Below are 11,969 nucleotides of genomic sequence, written 5' to 3'. Positions count from 1 at the left end.
ATGCCTGTAAAGACGGCAGCATTATTGTAAGGTTTATAGCATTATGAAACTTGCCGTGTATAACAGTATCACTTTCCCAGATAACTTTGCAGAGGTGCATTAATCACGATCTAAAAATCATTTAAAAGGAATCGTTTTCATTTACTCTTTCATTCTTTCAGCTCTTAAGCCCTGTCGACACGAAGAACGATAACTATAAAAGATGATATTACAGAATCTGTACTTACAGTGTACTGATCTAAGAAAGTACTGGGTAATATAAGGTAACTACATAGGTTAAGGTTAGATTTAGGGATAGGTTCAGGGTTAATACCTAGTTATTACCCAGTTATTGTAATTACTATAATAACTACATAGTATGTAAATGAGGAACAGGACTGTAAAATAAAGAGCTACCAATAACTATAATGATAACTATATTAGTGTCACCAGTGGACAATATCGTTCTGTTTATTCTCGTTGACACCAAGAATGATCGCGGTCTGCGTGTTGTCACATGCGGCTCTGATTAGTAGCGTAAACGAATTTCCGTCTGCATTATTGTGCAGCGCAATTAGTGAAATTAGATTTTCGAACTAATGATTCTTTTAAACTGGTTCTTTTCAGTGAATCAAACCATATAGCTCGACCAATACATGGGTGAAAGACTCTTAGGAGTCGTTCTTTTTAGTGAATAAAAAACATTACATTTCTTGTAGTTCCCATGCCTTGTGGTTTCTGTATACTATACTGAGCCCAGAGATGTTGAAAAATACCAATTATATCGATTTAAAAGATTTTACCTATTAATATTAAGATGCGACTCAGCCAAACATCATTTTAGTTTTATATCAGATCAATCGACCCTTCGCTAAGCCCCGCCCTCCCTAGATACTGTTGCTACGCCTGTCAAGCTTTCGCGCCTGGGATGTCTATTACAGTGTGTATGCACCGGTGTCAGACATTCCCAACGAGATAATTAGTATTTTGTGGCGAACATGTGAAATATCTGAGAGAGTAAGACAAAAGGGACTGCAGTATGCATTCGAGGGATATATCCACGACATAATATGCAACCGATTAGCGAATAATTTCATCAAAATTTAAGCTAAAGCCTATAGTCCCAGTGCAAGCAGCAGCCGCCTCATATGCTGACCATTCAAATGGGAAACTATGTTCGTGCACAGCAGGGTAAGTGAAATGTGAAAATAATCTAATAATTATAAATCAAACAGTTTATCCATACATTTTGTGTAATAACACTAACACCGGGAAAGCCAAGATCAGATTGGGTTAAAGTTACTCAGTCAAGGGTAGTAGGCCGTTAACAAAATGTTGAAATATATTTTAAAGTATGTCAGTGTGCCTCCGTCTTGTCTTTAATCGTCTTATTTTACGTTAAAATATATGCATTGTGAACAAATAACCGTCATTATTTTCAACTTCGAAGCAATAGGTCTTTTTGTTAATCCTGTCGACATTTAGTCGTGAATTGGGTCTCCCACACTGCTTGATCCACGCCCATCATTTCTCCCCTTGGCTTTTAGATTTCAAAAAAATTCCACTCCCCCGTCCAAACTTTTAGGATACCGGGTATCAGATTTGCACAATCCATACGCACAACACTTCGGCATGTTTCCCTCGCTCGAAAGCTTGCCAGACCTCCCACACCTAGTTACGGTTGCTAAGACACGATTGGCCAGTGGCGGTTTTCGGGCGTGGCTTAGCGAAGGGTCAATTAAATCTGTAAAATTTCTAGTTTTAAAGTCAGTATTGAGTGCTATAAAGTCGAAATTGTGAATTATGAAGTCAGGATTGTGTGACATAAACTCGCAATTTTGAGTTATATAGTCAGAATTGCAAGTTATAAAGTCAGATTTGCTAAATATAAATTCACAATTGCAAGTTATCAGATTTTCAGGATATAAACTGACAATTGGAATTTATAAAGTCACAATTTTGAGTAATAAAGTTAGAATTTCCTGATATAAAGTCACATTTGTGAGTTATAAACTCAGTATTGGAAGTTATAAAGTCATATTTGCAAGATATAAACTCACAATTGCAAGTTATAAAGTCAGAATTGTGAGATATAAAGTCGCAATTGTGTTATAAAGTCAAAATTGTGTGATATAAACTCGCAATTTCGAGTTATAGTCAGAATTGCAAGTTATAAAGTCAGATTTGCAAGATATAAATTCACAATTGCAAGTTATAAAGTCAGAATTGTGTGATATAAACTCGCAATTTTGAGTTATACAGTCAGAATTGCAAGTTATAAAGTCAGATTTGCAAGATATACTCACAATTTTGAGTTAAGTCAGAATTGCCAGATTTAAACTCACAATTGGAAGAAATAAAGTCAGTATTGCAAGTTATAAAGTCATATTTTCAAGATATAAACTCACAATTGCAAGTTATAAAGTCAGAATTGTGAGATATAAAGTCGCAATTGTGTTATAAAGTCAGAATTGTGTATAAACTCGCAATTTTGAGTTATACAGTCAGAATTGCAAGTTATAAAGTCAGATTTGCAAGATATACTCACAATTTTGAGTTAAGTCAGAATTGCCCGATTTAAATTCACAATTGGAAGAAATAGTCACAATTTTAAGTTATAAAGTCAGATTTGCAAGATATTAACTCACAATTGCAAGTTATAAAGTCAGAATTGTGAGATAGTCACAATTGTGAGATAAAGTCAGAATTGCGTGATATATAGTCGCAATTGTGAGTAATAAGTCAGTATTGTGATATAAACTTGCTATTTTGAGTTATACAGTCAAGATATAAACTCGCGATTGCAAGTTATAAAGTCAGAATTGGGAGATATAAACTCACAATTTTGAATTATAAAGTCAGAATTGCAATATATAAACTCACAATTTTGAGTTATAAAGTCAGAATTGCAAGATATATACACTCACAACTTCGAGCTGTAAAGTCAGAATTGCGAGACTAAACTCGCAATTTCAAATTATGAAGTCAGATATAAATTGTCAAGTCAGTCTTTTTTTCCCTCAGAATTTTCCCGAGTTTATGTCTCGCAATTCTGACTTTATAACACGCAATTGCGAGTTTATATCTAGCAATTATTTATAACTCACAATTGTGAAGAAAAATTCAGAATTGTAAAATGCAAAGTCGCAATTGCCAGAAAAAAAGTCCGAATTTTGAAATAAAAACGCGCAATTACCTTTTTTATTGTTTTATTCAGTGGCGGAAACAAGCTTCCTTGCATTAAAGACGATCCCTCTGCAATCTTTGGGTTGTTGTACTATTTTGACCAAGTCTAGCTTTTCTCCGACACGAGCTATTGCCAAGCGTTGAGTGTCCCAGCAAAGGGAAATTAATGGAGTTCAGGCGGCAGAATTAGTTCTTGTGTTTGGTAAGCGTCTGTGGGTGCCAGAGCGCAGGTGGACAGCTGTGGGGGACGTCTGCATCTCTCACGCTTTACTGCACAGGACTCTCTCTCCTACCACACACAGAACATACGCTGTACCTATAGCTTTAACATTCATACGCAGCGCTCTGATTGATTGTGTTGACAGATTAAAATGTGAATCTTTAACTCCAGATGTTTGGAAGCCTTGATAATTGGATTTCGGTATTTCAGTGTAATCTTAATGCTTTTGAATTAGGGGTGGGCAGCATGACCAAAACATTACATCATGATACGAGTCTTTTTAACACGGTAGAGGTGTATGTATATATATATAATATATATATATATATATATATATATATATATATATATATATATATATATATATATATATATATATATATATATATATATATATAACACAATATATATGCATACGCAAAGAAAATACGCATATGCAAAAAAGAAAAGAAAAAAAGTGACAAATAATGTTTTTATATATTTAACCATAAAAACCTATTCTAGTAGACCCCCAAAACAAAACCAAGACTTTGTAAAAGGGCATAATATGGATTCAATATTTTACAAATTAAAAGTACTTTGATTATTCTGACTTTTAAAGATGAACCAAAATCTACTTATGAAACACTTGACTTAAAAGACTAAAAACAGTAAAACTGTATTATGAAATGGATAGTTGTGAATGAGCAACATTCAAAGCTGTTGTATACACAAATTTTTCACAATTCAATCAATTCCCGATGGATAAAGTCCCATGGTCCCACCTTACATTTCTTTGTTGAATATTCTGTTTCACTCAGAAATACGTCACATTCCTTAAGTAAAATGGACTGCAAATGTTTTGTTGATTTAGTATCTAAAAGAGCGCACACTTCACCTTGATTTTCTCTGATTCTTGGTCTGATTCTCTTTCTGTTCTTCCGATTCTGGATTGGGTTGGGACAGACGGGCAAGATCAGACCGTAGAGTGACAGGCCTTGTGTCTTCACCAAACCACAATTAACAGGAATAGTTATTATCCTTGTCCTGCGAGTTCCCTGCAATGCAAATCCCAGATAGAAAGGGTTGGAAAATTATGCAAAAACTTGGGAGGAGAAAGTGGCTCACGTCTGTTTGCCGAATTAATCGCTTTCTAAATGGCTCCGGGCCAGGCAAAAGTTAACATTTGCAGTTTCAAAGGTTTTCAGCGCTTGCAATGAGCCATGAAATTACTGCATGCTGGTGAAAATGGCAGCTGATGAAAAGCCCACGGAGCAGGTCCCACAGGCGGACAGGCGGCACGACGCGGGAGGGGAACGCAATCGCCCTCTCCTGCCCGACAGCCACGTGGAGGAAGAGGAGGCAGCGAAGGGTGCTGCTTCTGAGGATGATGATTTTTAGACTTCTCTAAAAAGGTGTAATTAATAAATAATAACCTCAATGAGCACCTTCACCTTGTCACCAAATTACCTGAAGTCAAAGAAGATTTGATTTGAGAGGTGAAGATTATCAATGAGAAATGGTTTGTTCCTCACACAAAACTATCATATGGTTTCAGAGATAGATGGATTAGTTTTGTTAAACTATTTTTTGTACTTCTTTCAAGTGATTGGTTTGGGGATTTGTTTTTTAATGACCCTACTACTAAACCATCAAAATATGAGGACAATATTATTTTGATTATGAGAGAAAAACAAAACCCTAAATTGGTAAAGGCATTTATTTGACAAAATCTTTTGGCAAAAAAGGAGGTAAACTACAGCTGCAGGTTTAATTTTACAGTGCATTAAAAAAAAGCTCACAGAAAAAAGCACACACTGACTACAACATAATCAGTTATTAATATTGCTCTGGTTGTCTTTAGTTTTTTTTTTCTCGTGTTCATCATTTCTTTGTACGACAGCCTGGCCAAAAACGATGTCCGCACAAATTGGCATGTTTCATCGCGTTTTCTCAACAAAAAAAAACAATTTACGCCAAGCACAACTACGCAATATGCTTACAAAAAGATTAATAATTTGAGGGTGAAAATGTCAATTTTCCTAGGCCGAACATCACTTCCCTCTAATGTGTGTATGTGTTTTTATATAATTGTTTTTTTCAGTGAATCAAATTAACAAACAGATATGAAATATATGAAACAGATATTTATGAACAAACAGATATATATGTATCTCTGTTTGTTCATATATTACCTGATCAGTCAATCAGATTGACGTATTTTTGTTTTACACTTTTCTTTTCTTCAGTTTTCTTGCTGCAGGTAATGACCCGTCCATGACCAATTACCCTGACGTAAACAACTTATGCTTTTGTTCAGCGCACACACGTTCGGCTGGAACATTGAGACGACGCCTGCAGGGAAAAAGGAGGTGCAGCTCCATGAAATACTGAAACACACCGTGCCAAAAGTGAAGTTCCTCTCCAGTGAGGAGGTGTGTGGCGCTCCACAGATTGCCTGCTTCCACGGGCATAAATATTCTGATTGTTTTCAAACAAGCAGAAACCGACTCTGAGAGACGCCCGTTAAGCAGTTTGTCTGGAAACGAAGCGTTTTATTAACACAGCTGCTTTTATTTTCCTGTGTCGGAATTGTTGACATCCTGAGGGTTGTTTTTTTTTGGTTTTATTTTCAACATTCTGCCAATTTCTTTTCAGCTACTTGTATATGTTTCTTTGTCCCAGTATTAAGCTACAAGAGAGCTGTGTGAAAGATGTGTTCCTGCTTTTCTTAAAACAGTCGGATTGTTGGATGAGCATAAAGTGATTGTTTTGAATTAGGGATGGGATGGTATGAAAATTTCATATGATTATAGTGACCAAAATTATCATGATTATCAATATTATCACGGTTTTGTTAAAACAAGATAAAAGTGTTAAAAAAGATCTGATGCTCACTCTGAAAACATTTCAATAAGTTTTATATTTGAGAATCAACAAACAACAAATAAAACGAGCAGCTCTATGCACTTTTTAAAGTAAGATTCTATTATGTGGCATTTCCTTCCTTATAACGATTTGATGCCCTCTCATTTCATTCATACAACTTGTCATCTTGCGTCTCCGTTTTTGATTGTATTGCAAATGAAATCCGAGTTGATTTATTGTTTACAAAATTTGAAAATATTGTTGTGATCATCTTGTCTGGACCAGTTTTGGACGCTGTACAAAATGGATTTAACAGGTAAGAATAGAGACATTAATCTCTATTCAATATGTCCCCGTAATTATGTGGTGAAAAAAATTGGTGTAATAATTGTACAATATATATACATTATTATCTCTTAAATGTCACTCTTAATAGTCTTGTTTGAACTTGTTCGTTCGTCTTTGGCTCAAAGCCACTTGCTGCAAACTTTTCTTCGCAGAAGCTTCAAGTTTATTTTAAGTGAGTGGGATAAAATATTTCAACTCAAAACAACATTTTGTGCCCAATTATTTCCCAGACGTAGTTTTATTATTGAGATCATAGTTAACTTGCCTTGCGTTCGCTACAACAGTGTGTGATGGTCACAGAGGACAACTCGGCAGATTTGAAGTGTTTCCCTCTATCGCAGCGACTTTTTTTGTGCATGTTCTGCAGACTGAGTGACCATCCTCGATTAAGTTTCCCTCAGGATTTTTGTAAAAGCCAAAATATGACCACACGTCAGATTTGGTCCTCTTAAAAGGCTGAAAAATCTCCCGAATCTGCCTTACCATTCCTTCTCGAATAAAAAAAAAACCCAACATTGTGCGCCTGCGTAAGACTGTTGATGGCTGGACAGGATTTATAGTGAGTTATTAAAATCGCGATAATCAAACACGGTTTTAATGATAATTGAATTTTAAACGATAATACTAACCGTCAGTACATTTTATCGTGGTTTATGGTGAAACCGGTAATCGTTCCATCCCTCTTTTGAATTTAACCCAGGTGAATCTTTCCTCAGAGATTATATGTTCAAACATGTCTATATCATGTTATCCTTCTTATGGAGCCCATCGCATTGGGCTAAAAATGTAATGACATCATATAGAGTTTTTGCTTTTCTATATTCTACTATGATGTTTTCGCAAATAATTTCCTCCTAAAACCCCAGAATATTTTTTATGCGAGTTTCATTTGATATCTCCTTACTTTCTTACAATCTCTGTACTTCCCAGAGTTTCCTTTAACACATCAGAGATTAAAGCACTTCTCAAAGCACTGTGACACCAGCTTGGTGTGTGTGTGTGTGTGTGTGTGTGTGTGTGTGTGTGTGTGTGTGTGTGTGTGTGTGTGTGTGTGTGTGTGTGTGTGTGTGTGTGTGTGTGTGTGTGTGTGTGTGTGTGTGTGTGTGTGTGTGTGTGTGTTGGGCTGCATACTTTTACACTGGCAGCTCCGGTATGCCAACGCTGGATGTGTCATCGCCATTTAAGTAGTTGATTTCCGCCTTATCCATGACAATAAAGAGTTTTTGTGGGGTTGCACAAATTTTGGAGTTCTTAAATGCATCATCCTGGTCTAAGAACATGCTGTAAAAATAATAGAAAAAGAAGGAGAGTTAAAACTGTCCAATAAATACAAAATGATTATACTAAATGGACCAAAATTGCTCGGTTTTTACTTTGAACTATGCATTTTAATCAACTAATTAACTAAATTTCACCATGGCTGTGTTCATACTGTACATTAAACGTGAAATTAATTTCTAATTATGACTGAATTGCAGGGGAATACGTGCTGCTCCAGAAATCACCTAATGCTGTTAATAGAGTTTCGGAGTATGTTTATCTAGCCGTTGGAGTATCAGTGACATTTAAATATGTTGTGCCTGGAACAGGAATCGTTAATATGTTATTGTTAAGTCAGATTGAACGTGTACAGGATGTGTTGGATATTTATAAATGAGCACTTAATTAATTAAAGAATGCATTAGTGCTTAATGCGAGTTGTTAACTTTCCCTGCACCCTCATTAATATGAGCCCTATGGGGATTGCAGAGCTACATTTCAGATTCCTGCAAAGCTGAGCTCGCTCGTTTTGTCGGATACTCCTCCCTTTTCCTCCTCTCTCCTCATTTTCTGTGAGACTGATGGGTGACAAAGTAATTAATCATCTGCAGACGGCAAGCATTTCAGATGTGCAGATGACTGGTCAGATCTGAAAAGATGGGGTGTTTCATGCACCTTTTGTCTCAAGGTTTGATTTTTATTGAAACTAACAGATTTCATCTCTTCGTTCAGATCATCATAGTTTTAGACATTTATTAATTAATATTTTTATAAAGGATAATTTATAGTTTAAGAGTTAAAGTAAGGGACAAGGGTAAAAATAAAATAGATACATAAACATCTATACATGAGCAGTAATAAATGATAAAAATTTGCAATGCAAGCAAACTTCATATGCCTTAATTTATTTTTCCAGCTACATTTCACATGAATTTTATATTACATATTTTTATTATAATTATTGTTGTGTGATATACTAGTAATCAAAATACTAGTAATTTTGAGATAGTCAGAAATATGAAAGGGCTGTATTTGTAAAATAAGGTAACAATTATGAAATATAACATATCATTACAAGAAATATTATGGAACGATTATATTCTATTTGATTTTTTTTAGCCCCAGAATTTCAATCTTAAACCATAAAAAATCCATTATAAAACACATATACTTTATACTATATAAAATACATGTTTTAAGCTATGATGTTCTAAACAGCAGGAAATAAAAATAATATATTTCAATATTTATGATTTATAAATTTCTACACAAATGTTCCTCAGGTGTGGATTTCACAACAATTTTGTCATTTTTTTCCAGCAGTTAGTGCATTTGGTTACCAAGGAGACAATTGTCATTGAAGGGAATATGAAATATGAGACATGTTGTATGAAGAACACTTACAGTAATTATCACTTTTTCAGATGTGATCAAAAAGCTGCCTGAAGATTCTTCAAAATTCTCCTTTTGTGTTCTAAAAAGGAAAAAGTCACAGGTTTGGAATGGCATGAGTAAATGGCAGAATTTTTATGAACTATTTGGGTGAACTATTCCATAAAATGCCTTTTTAGACATATATAGGTGGTGTCTGCAACTTCCCTCAGTTTCTATTGAGAAATGAATAGAACTGGAAACACACATAAAGAGTTAAATTTTCCCTGTGAATGACAAGCTCAACGCAATTGTCACCATGTTCTCACACACTCATTGATGTAAAGATGGAGAAAAGTGCAGCAACGGCGGTCCCAACACGAGCTCACCGCGTAGAGCAACAGCATGCTGAGCAGCCAAAGGGCAAATAACCCCCACGCCACTCGAGCGGCTCCGCTCAGGACTGTTCCCTGCGGAAGCCACCGGCTCTGCTGCTGGCTCGTAATTACCATGGGCTCTCCAGAACGTTCCGTGGCCTCTCCATCTGTCCTCTCAGCAACGGGCAGAGAAGCTCCAGTCACCTCGTAGCATTTAACAAATGGGAGGCTGCCACCCGACTCAGCTGAGGTTCAGGCACTACAAGAGGATCAAAACATTAGGAGATGTCTGAAGAAGAAAAAACCCCACAAATAAGTTCAGAAACCTTTGTTACTGAGGTATACCTTTCAAAGGTTTTGGGTCAGTAAGATTTTTGAAAGAAGTCTCTAATGCTCACCAAGACTGCATTTATTTATTCAAAAATACCACTAAAAACAGAAATATTGTGAAATATTATTACAAATTACAAATTTATTTCTGTCATGACATTTCTTGGAGTGTTTGGCAAGGTAATGGATTTGTCAATGTTTATATGTTTTTTCTTGGCGGAATAGATCTGCTACCCCAGACAGCAACATAGTGTCGGCCCAAATCCGGTCTACCGGATGTGGGCCAGATCTGGGCCGACACCATGTTGCTGTCTGGAACGCTGCTGCTGCAGAGCAAGTACGGGACTTACTACTGCCAGTACATATACGACATGCTGCTGTGAGCAAGTAAAATATGCTGCTACTGTACAATAAAGCTACATTAATTACCTGTAGCAGATCTATACAGTTGGAGCTGGGGAAGGTGGAGGTGTTTCTGAAAGCACGCTGCAAATGCTAGCATAACAAATGCTGTCCAAGTATTTGAAGGTTGAGCAGCAAGCTCATTGGCTACTGATACAGCAGGAACCAATCAGCTGTGCCATTTCATGCCAGAACTTTATATTTATTTCTGTGATGTCAAAGTCGAATTTTCAGTATTATTACTCCAGTCTTCAGTGTCACATGATCCTTCAGAAATCATTCTAATATGCTGATTTGCTGCTCAAGAAACATTTCTTATTATTATCAATGTTAAAAACAATTTTGCTGTTTTGTTTTCGTGGAAATGCAGATGCATTTTTTTCAGAATTATTTGATTAATAGAAAGAAAAAAGAAAATAATTTGAAAAATAAATCTTTTGTAACATTAGTCCTTAATATCACTTTTTAGAAATTGAATACATCCTTGCTGTATAGAAGCACTAATTTCTTCAAAAAATAATCTTGCTGATGGGACCCAATATATTTATATATTGTACATTAAAAAAAATCATTTGATATATTCAAGTCTTATGAAGTCTTCATACAATAGTTTTGTGTGATGAATATACCCAAATGTAACCATTAAACTTAACTTTAGTGTTCCCTGAAAAGCCATTCCAACCATGGTCATTTGTTTGCAAACAGTCATTATTTTTCATGGGTTCGTTTGGTGCCACTAGTTTTGCAGAAATCAAGAAATCACCCTTCCCTATTATATTTTTGCCCGAAATATTTATCTGATCATGCTTTCAACATTTAATAGATCATTAACATTTATATAGTGTTAAAGCCCATAAGCAAGTTTTAAACTCAACAAGGTTTTTTGTCCACAAATAATTGATACACATTATTCTAAAGAAACATATCTTGTCGAAATCTTCTACGTTGCTCTTCCTCTGAAAAGACTTTCCTTTGTGGATGACATCATCAATCCCTCTTACACCCACATTTTCAGCTACTTTAGATAAAATTAGGTTTCACCCTAAATTTTCCTTGTTGAATATCTTGTTTGATTCAGAAATGTCATATTACAAATGTAAAACACGTTTTATTTTTATTTAAAATGATAATTTTTCCTCCTGGTAAGTCTGTATTGATTTACCTCATCCAGTGGGTTACAAAGTGAGCAACCAGCTTGTTATTTTCCCCGAGGCAAATGCTGAATGCCATCAGAAAGCTTTGGAAAGTTCTATCAGACCTGTTTTAATACAGGAAAAGTTGTTGCAGGCCAGAACAGAAGCCTCTGATCTGTGAGCTGAGACGCAGGGACAGTTCTCCATATCTGACGGCCTAACAGAGAGAGAAAAGCGAGGGAGTGAGAGAGAGAGAGAGAGAGAGAGAGAGAGAGAGAGAGAGAGAGAGAGAGAGAGAGAGAGAGAGAGAGAGAGAGAGAGAGAGAGAGAGAGAGAGAGAGAGAGAGAGAGAGAGAGAGAGCGAGAGCGAGAGCGAGAGCGAGAGCGAGAGCGAGAGAGAGAGAGAGAGAGAGAGAGAGAGAGAGAGAGTGAGAGTGAGAGTGAGAGTGAGAGAGAGAGAGAGAGAGAGAGAGAGAGAGAGAGAGAGAGAGATTATGTGTTCATCTGACCCTGGTG

The 11,969-nt window shown here is 36.0% G+C and overlaps 2 long non-coding RNA genes across 2 annotated transcripts in view; both read right to left on the bottom strand.

Moving 5' to 3' along the window:
• Window positions 1-7,788, bottom strand: part of LOC143722635 (uncharacterized) — a 26,568-nt gene extending 18,780 nt beyond the window's left edge. The window contains exons 1-2 of the long non-coding RNA XR_013196950.1: window positions 7,712-7,788; window positions 4,263-4,422 (exon numbers count right to left, since the gene is read on the bottom strand). This is a non-coding gene — a long non-coding RNA (uncharacterized LOC143722635). The remainder of the gene's footprint in view (window positions 1-4,262; window positions 4,423-7,711) is intronic.
• Window positions 7,789-8,369: 581 nt separating this feature from the next.
• On the bottom strand, window positions 8,370-11,544 carry LOC143722571 (uncharacterized). The gene is made up of 4 exons (XR_013196929.1): window positions 11,483-11,544; window positions 9,721-9,847; window positions 9,245-9,314; window positions 8,370-8,489 (listed from the first exon to the last, which is right to left on the bottom strand). It is a non-coding gene; the product is annotated as an uncharacterized LOC143722571 (long non-coding RNA).
• Between the last annotated feature and the right edge of the window lie 425 nt (window positions 11,545-11,969).

The sequence above is a fragment of the Siphateles boraxobius genome, unplaced genomic scaffold, assembly GCF_051911475.1.
Source record: "Siphateles boraxobius isolate OS27281-9 unplaced genomic scaffold, OSU_SipBor_1 68, whole genome shotgun sequence".
NCBI lineage: Eukaryota > Metazoa > Chordata > Actinopteri > Cypriniformes > Leuciscidae > Siphateles > Siphateles boraxobius.
The sequence above is the reverse complement of the archived record's forward strand: the minus strand, read 5'-3'. Positions and strand labels throughout refer to the sequence as shown.